Source organism: Ambystoma mexicanum, chromosome 8, assembly GCF_040938575.1.
Source record: "Ambystoma mexicanum isolate Mex_15411 chromosome 8, UKY_AmexF1_1, whole genome shotgun sequence".
NCBI lineage: Eukaryota > Metazoa > Chordata > Amphibia > Caudata > Ambystomatidae > Ambystoma > Ambystoma mexicanum.
Genome location: NC_090929.1, coordinates 1,433,260,947 through 1,433,275,011, shown reverse-complemented (window position 1 = coordinate 1,433,275,011; position 14,065 = coordinate 1,433,260,947).

Sequence of the window (14,065 nt, the reverse complement as noted above, 5' to 3'; positions counted from 1 at the left end):
ATGCTGTGAGAAAGTGTAAATCAAGATGGATCCAGCCTGTTATAGACTCAGTCCACAGCATGCAGCAAAGCCTGGAAAGTCAATTCTACACAGATGAATTAGTTCCCTGCTCACTCACTGCTAATTCCCAAAGCGAGCCAATTATGCTTCCAAGCCTCCTCCCATTATAGTAGACCTATCCCTGGAGGAAGGCATAGACCGGAATATAAACTTGAGCGATAGTATAGTGGTGGACAGTTGGAGTAGTCTAGCACAGAATGACAAAGAGACAAAGGTGCGGTAGGACAGGATGGTGCTGAAGGAGGCAAAGGTGCACCAGGTGAGGAATGTGCAGGAGGAGGAGGAGGTGCAGAATGTGTTGAAGGTGCAGGCGCAGGTGGAGGTGCAGAAGGTATGGATGCTGAAGTAGGAAGGGGAAGTACAGAAGCAATGGGAGGTTCAGGAGAATGTAGAGGTGAAGAAGGACTTCAGAGGCTACAGGGGAGATAGAGGTGCAGAAGGACTGGATAATGCAGGAGGTGGAAGTGCAGAGATAGTTAAAGGAACATGAGGTGGCGAAGGTGTGGAGAGAAGAAGTTGGAAGAGGTGAAGATCAAGTAGGAGAGGAGAGAGCAAAAGTTATTGGAAGAGGTGAAAACTGAGGTGTAGGGAAGTGAGCTGAAGAGGTTCGAGGAGGACAACTAGGAAGAAGAGGGGGAGGTGAAGATTGAGGAGGAAGGAAGAGTGCAGTTGATGTCGGTAAACTGAAGAAGTGGGAAGAGATATAAAGCATCCGAAAGAATGTGGAGATGTGGCAAGGAGGAAGTAGAGGTAGTATGAAAAGGTGAGAAATAAGGATGGAGGACTGTGGAAAAAGCCCCTGAATGTGTAGAGACAGTGATGCACAGGGAGAAAGTGAACTCAAGTCTATCCATTGTCTATGGGAAGTTGGTGGGAGACAAGCATGAGACCGAACGTCAGGCTTAGATGACAGCCAGTTTTATGCACTAGTAGCAAGGTACATTGACAGGCCCCCGGGCATGAGTGAACATTAGCTCGGCAGGTGGAAAGTAAGACAGGCTTGGGTGGTAGATTCAAGACCCTGAGACAGCGGAGTGAGCCAGAACCAAACCCAGCACGTAGAAACCCTCCTGACTTACCTCATATCAGGAAAATTCTGTTGAGCCTACTTACAACAATCTTGAAGTCACAGCAAGAGTGCCTAAGAATGTCCAACCAGTAGCCCAAGGGGAGAGCCTACTCACCAAACAGAACTTGACTCATCAGAGACGCTCTGTGCCCAAAGACTGTGATTGTCGCCAGTGAGAGCCTACACATAGACTATTTGTATCAGAATCATTACTTGTGTCCCCTTTGGACCCAGTCTCGATAAAACTGGTGAGTAATAAGGTTGAAAGAGGCGACCCCAGTTGCCCCGCGGTTGGAGGGAATGTTAGCACTTGGTCTAGGGAATTATTGTGAGAGCTTGACGAGTGAGAGATGAATTATCCAGTAGAGGAATTGCGGTAGAGACTTTTATAGTACACTACCCTGACCAGAGACTTACTTGCTTATTGAAAGGGGCCTGGCCAAGTCAGGAAGAAGTTCGGAATGGGAAGGATTGACTTGGAGAGATGTCTCTTGAGTATTGTCCATATTATTCCCATCCACAGTTACCTGGATTTCCTAATAAAGTCCTCTGGTTCCCTGGCATGCCACTGGTAATTCTCACAGGATACCGGGGAACTACCGTACTGTCTCCGCCACATTACCGGGATATTATGGGCGGCATAGATGCCGGTAACTCCCCATTCCATGAAGTCCTATTAGATAGGGGTTACCCAAATCACCCATGGGTGTTCCATGAGATGGGGTTGCCCGAATCACGGGCAACCGTTAAAAACGGTTCCAGTGATTCAGGAAATTAGGTGCCAGCAGGGGCCTGATCTACCAGCAGGTCAGTCCTGCTGGTAAATAGGAGCCCCTACCAGCAGACTTGTAGTTTGCATGTCCGGAAAAGTGCAATATACATTAATACCAGCACCTTATTTCTAGACCGTAAACCTTGTAATGAGCTGCTACTGATCTCTTAAAACATTTCTGCATCTCTCGTTGTGTTTTCCCAATAACTTTGTGAAACAGCAAACGCATTATTTTCTCTTTTTCATACACTCACCCCCACCCCCATTTGAGGAATTAAATAGAATGCATGCATGCAGGAGCTGTTAATGCTGCGACTGTAATTTATCGAAATGCACAAAATGGTCAATTGTGACCCTGGAGAAGGTGGTAAGAATGTTAGCAATAGAGATAAGGGCCTCATTACACGTTATGCGGTAAACCATGGTGCTATTAGCACCATGGTTGCCGCCGGTACCATACCGGTACCACCATGGAGAAAAGGGGAATTACCACCCCATTCCAAGGTTGGCGGGGCGGTAATTCCCCCTTTCTCCATGGCCCTTCCCCATTGCCATTTTTGCCCCATAGGGCTCAATGGGAATGGGGAAGGAGCTAATTACGGTACCGCAAATTGCAGTACCGTAATTAGCACCAAGGTCCCTTTGTGGGTCCCAACTTTAACGGCTGGTCTACACCAGCCGTTAAGGTCGGGTCCTGCAAAGGGACCTCGTAGTAAGGCGTTAAGGGTTTACCGGTACTGGTGCCCTTACCGGTACCGGTAAACCCTTACCACCTACCGTGTAATGAGGCCCTTAGTCTTTTTCACTACCTATGATTGTCCCTATGCAATCCCTTTGTTGCAGTATTGAGTTCCTTTCATCACAGGGAAACATATATGGTGTTCCAAACCTTTGATCTACATATCTTGGTGGGGATGTATAAAGTTTGTGCTGAAATTTGAGGTATTTGACTACCAAATAAGGGGCTAATTACTTTAGATACATTGGCAGCGCTTTGTTTAACAATAGAGTTTTGATTCTGGTGAACTAGTTGTAGTTTATTTATGGAAGCACCTATCATGATGTCCAGGCTGCTAGCTTCTGCAACTGACTTCTTAATGATTTAAGTCACTGTGATGAACAGAACACTCATGCAGGGTGTTATGTCATGTTATTGGGATGTGTACCATGCACTGCTGCCATTTTTTGTGGTCTCCAAGTGCTCATGTGAATCTAAAATGGAAATGGTGGTAGAGTAGTAACAGGGAAAAGACAAGAGTTTTGAGTCAATTTAGCAGTAAATCTGTCAAATTACTGCCAAAATCGATTACTCTTACCGCCACTTGGAATTTCTGGTGATTTTACTGCAAGCAGAATTACCACACAGTAAATCTGCAGATTGTTAGCGGTAAAGTGGCAAATCCACATATAGGCTGACTACTTTTAGGTTTAATGGGTTGTGCTTGAGTGGAGTGCTGGCCTAGATGTTTTGGATCAGTTTCATTCCTGCAGGGTTGTTCCTGTTTGCTAGTTTGTTTCTTGTGTTCTTCCTGGAGAGATGCTCTTTTTGGGTGGGTGTTGGGATTTCAGTTGGCAGTGATGCAAGAGGCTTGTGCCTTTATGGCATCTTTTACCAAGGTATATTTAATAGAGTTTGCATTTCTTGAATGTTTGTCCCGAGTATTTCTTCCTTTTGTTAATTCTGATAGGACCTATGTTGGTTTGTTTATGACATGAATGTGAGTTGTTATTTATCATGGTGTGTGTGAGGTAAACTAGTCCAGAGCTTTGAGCGTTTGTCATGCTTGTTTTTTGTAGATGTCTTTCTTGTTAGTTAGTTCCATGTGTAATCACTGGTTCATCTGGTAATGATGACGGTCTTAGAAAGTCTATGCCTGTATTCCCTGCTAGTCATAGATGATTGGGTTACTGGGCTTTTTTGTGGGCCATTCCCTATTGATTATATTGGCATTATGTAATTTCTTGGTGATGTAGTCTTGCATACCTAGATATAGGATATAGGCTCTGTGGGAAAATCTGCGATATGGAATGACACATCTGGCTGAACATAGGTGGCAGAATCATTTCCATAGTATGGCTTTAGTGTGAGTCCACTGTCCATGATAAATCCATTTCATGTATCACTGTAGAGATTTCTAGTCTCATTCCCATCTCTATGGGCCAGGGCAGTAGTGTGTGTGGTCTATTGTTGTTGTGTGGGGTGACCATTATTTCTGCTTTGTTTGAATTTAATCTCAGATTGTTTTTGGTCACCCAAACATTTATCTTGTTGAAGCAGCTAGTGAGGGAGTATGTGCCTATGGTCATCATACAACTTAAGTGTCTTCTGCCTAGTTGTAACATGTTATCCCATGTTTTTTTTTATTATCTTCATGAGGAAGGCCATGTATACCTTAAGAAGAAGTGGTGAGAGACTTGATCCTTGTGGGATGCTCCAATTGATGGTTCTCTTTCTAGTGTTACAAAGAGGTAGATAAGTTGTCTGAGAACACCCAGATATGCAACACAGCATGGAGCAGTGCAGTGCGCTTTGTGTGTGAGACGATCTAAATAAGAACACAGTGCAATGTGGTGAAAAGCACTGAGGTCTGAGAAACACTCAGGTTGAGAACACAAAAGAGAGCTGTGCCTATGTTTGAGAACACCTGGATAAAAGCACAGTGTAAAGCAGGACAATGATTTTATGTCTGAAGAATACCTGGATGTTAAGTGCAGTACAGAGCAGCACAAAGCGTAGGTCTAAGTACGCCCAGAAAGGGAACACAATGGTGAGCACTGTCTATGTCTGAGAGTACCTATCCAGAAACGCAAGGGCATCAATTTTATGTTCTTCTGTCTGAGAACAGATGTCAGAAACCAATTTCTGTATTTGTACAGAGAAATTCAACTGATATGCACTGCATGATTGAAGCAATTGCTTTAGAGCCACATCACCCTCGACCCTCGCATGCTGCGACCCATAGAATACAGCTGAGCCCCACGAACCTTCGGTTCAGCTGTTGCATAGCCTCTGACACAGCGCTCGTCCTTACGTCTTTGCAATATACGCTGCTGCTTGAAACCTAGCCATTCTCCCTATCTCCAATTTGGCAACAAATACACAAATGCATTGTACCGCTCCTTACATTATAGGTCTGCTCAGACTATGGTCTTCCAAAGGGTGTTCATCCGCCACAGTGGTTCAAGGTCATACAAATGGCAGTAGGATCTATTACGTAACATAACATAAAATATGATAGGGTGAGATCCTGCGGCTATGACATGAATTCCGCAGGCACGCACAATGCAGTGATAGTACCATGCCATGGATTCAACGGGTTAATAGCAGTAGAGTCAGTAAGTGGTTCTGCTATTGTTGAAATATGTCAAACAAATAGCCATGGTGGAGCTATGCTATATATTTAGCTAGCGAAAACAGTGCAATGATGTGTCTATACATTTGAATCCAAGGGACAGTGCAGATTTGTTTTCTAAGTAGTCAGTAGATAGACATAGTTCTAAGCCAGCAATGCTATGGATCCATCATGTAGATAAGGCAGTGTAATAATTTGATATGGGTAAGCAATTCACTAAATAAGTAATATTCAGGGCAATACATGTTGGTAGGCAGGCCAATAAAGAGAAGTTTGTTCTCATAGAGGGGCGCCCATGACTAATGTTTTGACAGTAAAGAGAAGAGCTTCCACGACCTGAGTCTTGTTTGGAGCCTTTATTAAACGGGCGTCTCGCTTGGGTGCAGATGAGCAGCCAAACATGCCTCTGCTCTCCACCTCTGGCCCAGGTTGGCACTGTCCTGGAGGCTCAGGTAAATCCACCCTTCTGTGTCACATGGCCCTGCCCGACCACCAATCAGTGCGGGTTGGCAAGACATAAGGGAAGGAGAGGCCAAAGGAGATGGGGGGAAGGTGGGGAGGAAAAAGGTAGAATGCACGCTGCGCTTGTAAAGCAAGTTGAGGGACAATATTATCTGGTAGGTACAGAGTGCTTACACAGGAAATGGAGGCTGCATAAGTGCTCCTATCTTGCTCCATGTGGATCACATTAAGGTGGGGTGTACAGCTGACAAAAGCAGACACTGCAAACTTCCGTCTCCCATAAACTGAGCAAATTGTATTTACCAGTCATCTTCCAATGGTCCTCCAAAATGGGTCAACAGGGAGTATTCAGACATACGACAGGGACGGATGTGAATGAACTATCAATTATCTAGTCGGAAGCACTAGAAAGGGCTCTCCGGACCCAACAGGATATGATGTACATTCTCTAGCATGGTCTCCCTCATGGGGAGACCCACCTGGTCATAAGCAGGAGCCAAACATCCATCTCTTTTCCAAGGCCCTTTTCAATCCAGCCTGCCCTAATCCCAGAGCTTCCCAATATCAATAAAAAATGAAGCCCCAGGCCAGATAAGGCCTTCATTTGTGGGTTGACCTCACGCAACAATGACCCTTGCCAAACTTCATGAAAAGCATAAGACTGTTCTTGTGTCCATGTAGAGCAGCTTTTCAAATAACATGACTTTTGACACGAGGACATGAAGATGCAGGATACTGGTTAGTTCTGCTCTGAGTTTAATGTGCCTTTCATTTTCCAGTAGTACTCCACATTCTTCTGCATCACTTCCCCCAACCCCATTTATAAGTCATCTTCTACAACCTTGTGCATTGATAACATGTCAATGCAGCATGTTCTTTGCAATTTCAAACCCTGCGGCAGGGCTGGTTCAGCTCTTCATCCTTCCTAGATCAATACATTGAGTGCCATTTGGGACGAATCGTGGTATAACGTAACGTCTCTGCATGGGGAGCCCTTCCCTGTGAGGGTAGGGAGGTGAGGCCTCTACACGATATTCCACCTAAGGATGCTAAAAAGCAGGAGGACCTCACAGCGAGGCACTTCCCTCATGAGGATGGTGACTCCTGTTCCATGATGGAACTCCCTAACCCTCTTACATTAGAGTCTTCGAAATCCCTAACATCCGTATGAAAAGACTCTGACAGTACCACTGTATGTTATTGTGACACCCTTCCCTTTCTTCCTATAAAACCTAATTCATTGTGTTATGGAAATACTGTGAAAAAGAATACAGGAGTTGTACAAATTACTCTTTCATGTGACTAACAAAATGCTGAGAAGAGGCTGCCCAAGAAGGCCTGAAGAGCGCATCATCAATACAGACAAGGGATTTTGACATTGCGCTTGAGAGGACCCAGCTACCGACCATAAAAACAAACAAAGGATTGCCCAAAAGGGAACCAGGGAAACCAGAGAGAAGCCAACGTGATGACGCATCTGATCAGGAAATTCAGACCTGTGAACCAAGAGTCTGGATGGAGAAGCAGGTACTCAGTCGAGAGGACATGGCTGGAAGGTCGGAGGAAGCCTCAGGAGCTAAAAGGAGGCCAACCACTACAGAAGTGATAGTCCGGTTGATGTTGGCATTACATCAGCGAGGTGGATCAATAGGTCCCTTAACAACGCTGATACTGGTAAAACGGAGGCTCTGCAGAACCAAACCGGGGCAGAGAAAAACAAGGACAGAGCAACGATGAATGCAGAAAAGCAGCCCCAACATTCCAGGAAGAACCACTGACGGCACCCGGTCATTCCAACAAATTAAAAACCATCGAATGGCAAAGCATCTAATTTTTTTCATCAAAATGCCATTCCATTTAATGGCCATTTCGTTGAATAAAATGTGATGGTTCCATCGACATGTAATGGTGAGTATTAGGGCAGGGCTGGGGCCAGGGTTAGGGTTTGGGTTGGGGCTTGGGTTAGTTTAGGGGTTAAATTAGGGTTAGGGTTAGGGTTGGGGCTAGTGTTTAGGGTTGGGGTTGGGGTTAGGGTTGGGGATAAGGTTAGTTTAAGTGTTAAAATAGGGTTAGGGTTGGGTTTCGGGTTAGTCTAAGGGTTACATTAGGGTTAGGGCTGGGACATAGGCTAGGGATGGGTGGCGTGGGGGTTGGGGAGACTGGGGGGGTAACACCCCAATATACACAAAAACTTAAAAACGTTACAAGGGGCCGGCCAGTGCTGAAATTCCAACACTGGACAGCTCCGTGTAATTTTTTTAAGTTAAAAAAAAGCATTGAAATGCTACTTTTAACATGTAAAAGTGCATTTCCATTGAAAGCAGTCCATGTCTATTGTCGATGGAGTAGTTTCGAGGGAAATGCATTTTTCCATGTTAAATACAGGTGTTTCAATGCTTTTTTTTGATACTTTGTTTTTGATGGTTTAGTGATTAGGTGCTTTTAATTCGAGGGAATCACTATAAACCCCACTGACGTGGTCCAAGGAAGAAAGAGGTAACAGGAACCATGACAGACTCGGTAGGGGCTTGGGGAAGAGTAACAAGTGCATCAGGAGTGATCTCCCTCGTCGCAAAAATTCTTTCAAAGCTAATCAGAGCATCAGTAGTAGTTCCCCCTCATCATAGTATTTGGTGGAGAAGTGCCAAGAGTGACACTATCAGCGAGAAGTGCATCTTGATGATCTCCCTCATCTCAGTCATTGTTGTAATGATAACCAAAGCCTCTGGAGTAATCTCTGTCGTCTCAGTAACTGTTGAGAAGATAACCAAAGCATCAGAAGTAATCCTCCTCATCTCAGTAACTGTTGTGAAGATGAAAAAAGCCTCTGGAGTAATCTCACTCATCTCAGTAACTGTTGCGAAGGTAAGCAAAGACTCTGCATCTCTTTGACTGTGGCAAAGTCAACCAAAGAGAAGTAAACTTCAGAATGATATTCCATGTCCCAGTACATGTTACAAAGTTTGTCAAAGTGTCATTGAACCACAGAAATTAGAAGGATTTGGAACATTTGAATGAAACCTGAGAGAAGACTGGAGAGAAGATCAAAGCTCAATAACATCTGTTACCAGACATCCAAGTGAACCAGGAGAGGGGTGGCATTCTCCTGGTTATAGACCACAGTTTCTTAACTCAGAAGACAGAACAGTAAAGAAGTACAAGACTTAATTAGAAACAGTTGATACAGAAACTAGGGCAAAGGTTGCCAATTATTTTGTCAAGACATTTAACCATTGGACAAAGAGGAGGGAGTCATCCTCCTGGTGTTCTATATTCTTGTGGAACATGAACTCCTAGTTAAGACTCTTTAAACAAAATCACCAAGGTGGATACCGGGAACCAGGAGATGTGAGTCATTCTCCTAGTGGTCTTTACGTTGTTTGTGTATATAGTGGTAGGGCTAGAGTTAGGTTGTTTTGGACAGAAGACAGGGTGTGTTCATTTGGACAACCACCCTGATGAAGAGCACCTGAGTTTTCCTTAGTTAGGTAGGGAATACCTTTAGAATAGGCATAGTTAGGCTTTTTTTCTTATTGTTTAATAAAGAAGCGTTTATACCTCGCCACCCCTTTGTCCAACTCCTTCCTCCAGCACGCCACACATTGCATAGGGTACTATTAACACCTGATATTACAAGCTCCTAAAAGCGGGAGGAATCCAGCATAATGCACTGTTTTTAGAAACACATTATTATTATTATTATTATTATTATTATTATTATTATTATTATTATTATTATTATTATTATTATTATTATTATTATTATTGTTATAAGTGTCATATCCTGGGCATTACCTCTGAGACAGGTTGGGGCAACATTATACCTGCAGAATCAAACACCCTTTAAAAAAAATAGCTGGCAACATTCACAAACATGACATGTGTTCATAATGCAATACAAATGTATTCTTACACATTTATTGAAATAATAATATGATTACCATTGGCACATAGATGAAAAATATGTTTCTTTCATGACACAACAACAGCAGTTGCATAAAGAAGTCATTGCTTCAGCGGCATATTACAGTAGCCGTGGCAAAAGCAAGCCTAGTCCACATTTAATGAAAATGTAAGGGCATTTGATCATGAGTCTAGAACTACTCAACAACTTCATAACTTCATCTCCCACATGTACACCTTGCAGGATCGATTGATTAGCTACTTAAAGGGGCTTGAATTGGGTACACATTCCTTATAGTATGGCTTTTGGCCTGCGCCAATGTAAGAGCAGCACCATAATGAGATGTCTGAGCATTGCATTCTGCCTCCTTTGCGGTACCAAATACAGACGATGACCTCTTCAATAGTACTCTCCTGTTATTTAGTACATTTTGTTGGCGTTCATTTCTAGGTACTGGAGGTCTCTTTCTAAGAAAGAGCAATATGAGCTGTGAATGATAGGCTACCAAGGGGAGAAGAGACAAAAGAAATGGGTGTTAGACAACAGAAGGCAATCCACAGGAACAGATCATATTGGTTCACAGTTAAGAAGGAGCAGAAAAGCAAAGGCCTGTTCAAGCATTTCAGAATATAATCACATATTTCAATTATGTGAAGTTAAATATTAAACAATTCCAAAATATTTGTGTACTCCGACTTGTTTTCTTACTCGCCACATAACTCCCTGCCCAGTAGTATTTCACAGAGGTCAGATGATCAAAGATTTTCACTTGGGTAAAAAAGTGGAGCAAATGACGGTAGCACCCATTTTGCTACTTTGTTAATTAAACTGTTTTCACCTTGGGAAAATTGGAGCAGACTGTGTTATTTACGATATGTTCTCTGTAACATGAAAATAAATGTAGTAGACACCCTTTGTTGTATGTTTGGCAGTCACCATAGTACAAAAAACATCTTGATTCATTTTGCCGGAGTGAAAACATTTTTACATAATTTGGATTGTGACAAAATCTGATTGCTCCATTTTGTATTGCCAAAACATTTGCCAACTTTTTAATGCCTGAGCACATGTTAGATAATCTGGTCCCTGAGTGGTCAGTTAGCAATTTCTGTGCCCAGATTATCAAAGAACTGCATGTTTTATTTGAATGCAAATGCTGGCTATATCACTGGCTTACAATTAGCAATGGTTAGTCTGAGGGTGCTGACGCTTGAATTTGCATTTTGTTGCGCTGACCAAGGTAGCGTTGCAGGGGCGCTTCCCAGCGTAAGGAAGGTGATCATGCCTCTTTTGTATACACTGTGTTACAGTGCGCGTGGCCACCATGTCAGATGACCCCACACACCGCTGTTAATAAAAGGGGGAGGGCTTCCCACCGTACGGCAGTCCCTCCCAATCAAGCATCATGCTGGTAGCATGCTGAATGCAAATGCTGGCTATATCACTAGCTTACAATTAGCAATGGTTAGCGCGAGGGTGCCTACGCTTGAATTTTGCGTTTATAATTTTATTATGTTGCGCTAACCAAGGTAGCGTTGCAGGGGTGCTTCCCAGCGTAAGGAAGGCGATTGTGCCTCCTTTGTTTACGCTGTGTTGCCATGCGCGTTGGCACCATGTCAGGCGACCCCATGCAATGCCTTTAATAAAAGAGGTGGGGCTTGTCGCCAAAGGGGGCCAATCTTCACAAGGATAGCAGTCCTTCACAGAGCCCTGGACATTGAGATGTTGGACAAACATCTAGCGAAATTGAGTAAGAACTTCTGCCAAGGAATGGATCAGAACCCGAACCCTCTGATCAGAAGACTCACTGCCACAACTGCAAATCCCTTCGACCGATTCCCGCAGCCCATTACGGCGAAGACCCTGTGAAACCAGCCATACTGTGACAAGTCCACAAGACCAAGAGCAATCCTGACCCGTGACTATACACTCAACCCGGGAAGATGGAGTAATGAGGCTCAAGCCTCGGTATCCAAAAATCACTGCTGATGGATAAAAATCTATCAGCAAGAAGAAGATGAAGCGCGTGCTGAAGTCAGTCCCTCCCAGTCAGGCACCGCAGCGGTCTCGAGTCATAGGGAGGCCGCTAGGTGATTATCATTTCCTCCATGAGTATGCGTCATTCCACCAATGCTCAGGTGGGGCACTGTAGCATGCCTGGTTTCCCCGAAGACGTTTCACCCACTGAAATGTGGCACACAGGAGAAAAAACAATACATGTAAATAGAGATATTGTTAAAAAGATCGAACTAACCCGAACATTTTCATCTCCCTTATGAACGTGGGCTGCATTCCCCGTCAAAAGGACGAATTCATCTGTACTACTTTAAAATAAATAAAGTGTATATGCTCTGTGTGAAAAGAACAAACCCTCATCATTCAAGGATGTAGATCTCTCTCCTCATGATTGTGCCATGCTTTGCAGGAGATGGGAAAACATTTTTTAAAATAATGCTCTTAGCCAAGCAAGTTTGTCTTCAAAAGGTGAACAGGATTGCGAGGTTAGAGACAAATCGCACCCACATGTGCCTGCATGCATGTGCTGTTGGTAACAAGCCATACAATAGAACATAATCATTGATAATCGCTTGTGGTCAGCTCACGTACCGCAAGTCCAATGCCTACTTTTATAGCTGCCAATTGAGAGGTTTTTGGGGTTAATTGCTACCTTAGAGCAAGTGTATATTTTGTGTCTCAAAATGTTGCTGGTTAACAGCCCCCCCACTCCCATCCCCTGTCAGCCTTCCTGCCAACTTGTCACGCTGGGCTGTTCAACTCTGTGATATGTGGCCTGCCTCACTACAGACAACAACCTTGTTGTCCCTTGAGATACTATAGGAATTGGGGATGGTGGGCGGAGCTACGGTGAAAACAAATGTGAACATTGGCCAATTGTTTTCTGTCGCCCAGACATTCCTTTGAAATATTGTTGGTGACAGGAATGGGCCTGTTAGTATAGCATCCTGCACAATGGACTGTGCTGGGTTCCAGATCCAAATTGTAATTGGGTGCAGCAGTCATGCTAAGCTTCCCTGCCTTGTTCATGTGGAAGGTATACTTATTTTAAATGCAAGCGGCTTCAGATTAAAGGTGGGAATGGCAGTGTTGGTAATCAAACGTTACCTTTCTTAATGCATACCTGTCATGCTCTGTAGATTCACATACTCATGTCTTACAAATCAATGGCGGTATTGCCATTGAACTCCTAATTTCTCTTAGACCTCATTTCCTGGCAAGTCAACGGAAAACAACTTTTCTAATGTTACATTGATGTCCACACACTGGCATGTGACCGTCAATAGCTTTACAACTACAGTCCTCCTTCCCCATTCCCTCGCCATCGGCAGGTGACTCTCTGGGATCTGAAGGTCAGTACTGCTGTGTTTCAGAGAATGAGTCCCTATAGCTCCAATGTACCAATCCCGCCCAAGCCACCTAAAGGGTAGTAGGTGTTGGTGTGCTTTGCAACCTTGCCTCCTTCCCCTCGCCCGTTCCGTCCCCAGTAATCAATCTCAGTGATAGATTGAAGCCGTGGTGTAGCGGATCCAGTTGCCCATTTGCAAATTATCTCTACTGTATCCAGATGTGACATGTATGTTTTAGGACAAGGCATTGCAGGAGCAGCACAGAGAAACACAAGACTAGTCCCTGTGGTTAAACCAGTGCCTACTGAAGCAGGTCTATCAGACTTCAACAGCCACAACTGCAGTTAAGAACCTTCACAATACAACTTCCTCACTAATGGTAAATGTTTTTTTTTTCAAATACCAACATTGCTTCTCACTATGCCAAACGATATTGCAACTGAGGCCAGCTGGGTGAACTTTGACTGGTCACATGTGATTTTAACGAATTCAATTACAGAGAATGCTGGAACAACGAAAATGTTATAACATAAAATATCGAAATTTATAACGTTTTATAAACCCTGTGCTTTTAACCCATGCCAACCCCCTCCCCCACCGTTTTAACCCCCTTAGCCACCCCATATACATTTTAAACAAATAAATTCGATATCTTTTCGTTATAACATTTTCGTTATTACATCATTCTTTGTAATTTAATTTGTTAAAATCACTTCAGACCCTTTACCTTTATCACAAGGCGCTAAATCAAGCAATTATTAAACAGGCACTTAGCACCTCTATGATAATTGTTTCCGACTTGCGGCCCTATTTTGCTTCAAAACCGGCCCATCTTTGATAATCACTAGAAAGTGAACATTCGAAAAACCGCGCTAAAATATCACTAGCACTGAGTGCAAAGCGTCTATCTTTGGTGATCTGGTCCAGGTCAGAAAATTATTGGCCCACTTCATGGGGGACGTGTCCTAAGAAAGTTAGGGTTCTGGGAATATGGCTTGATTCTATGGTGTCCATAGACTTCCAAATTAGTTTTCTGTCCAGTACTTGTTTTTACCATGTGTACCCTTTTAGAACATTTTT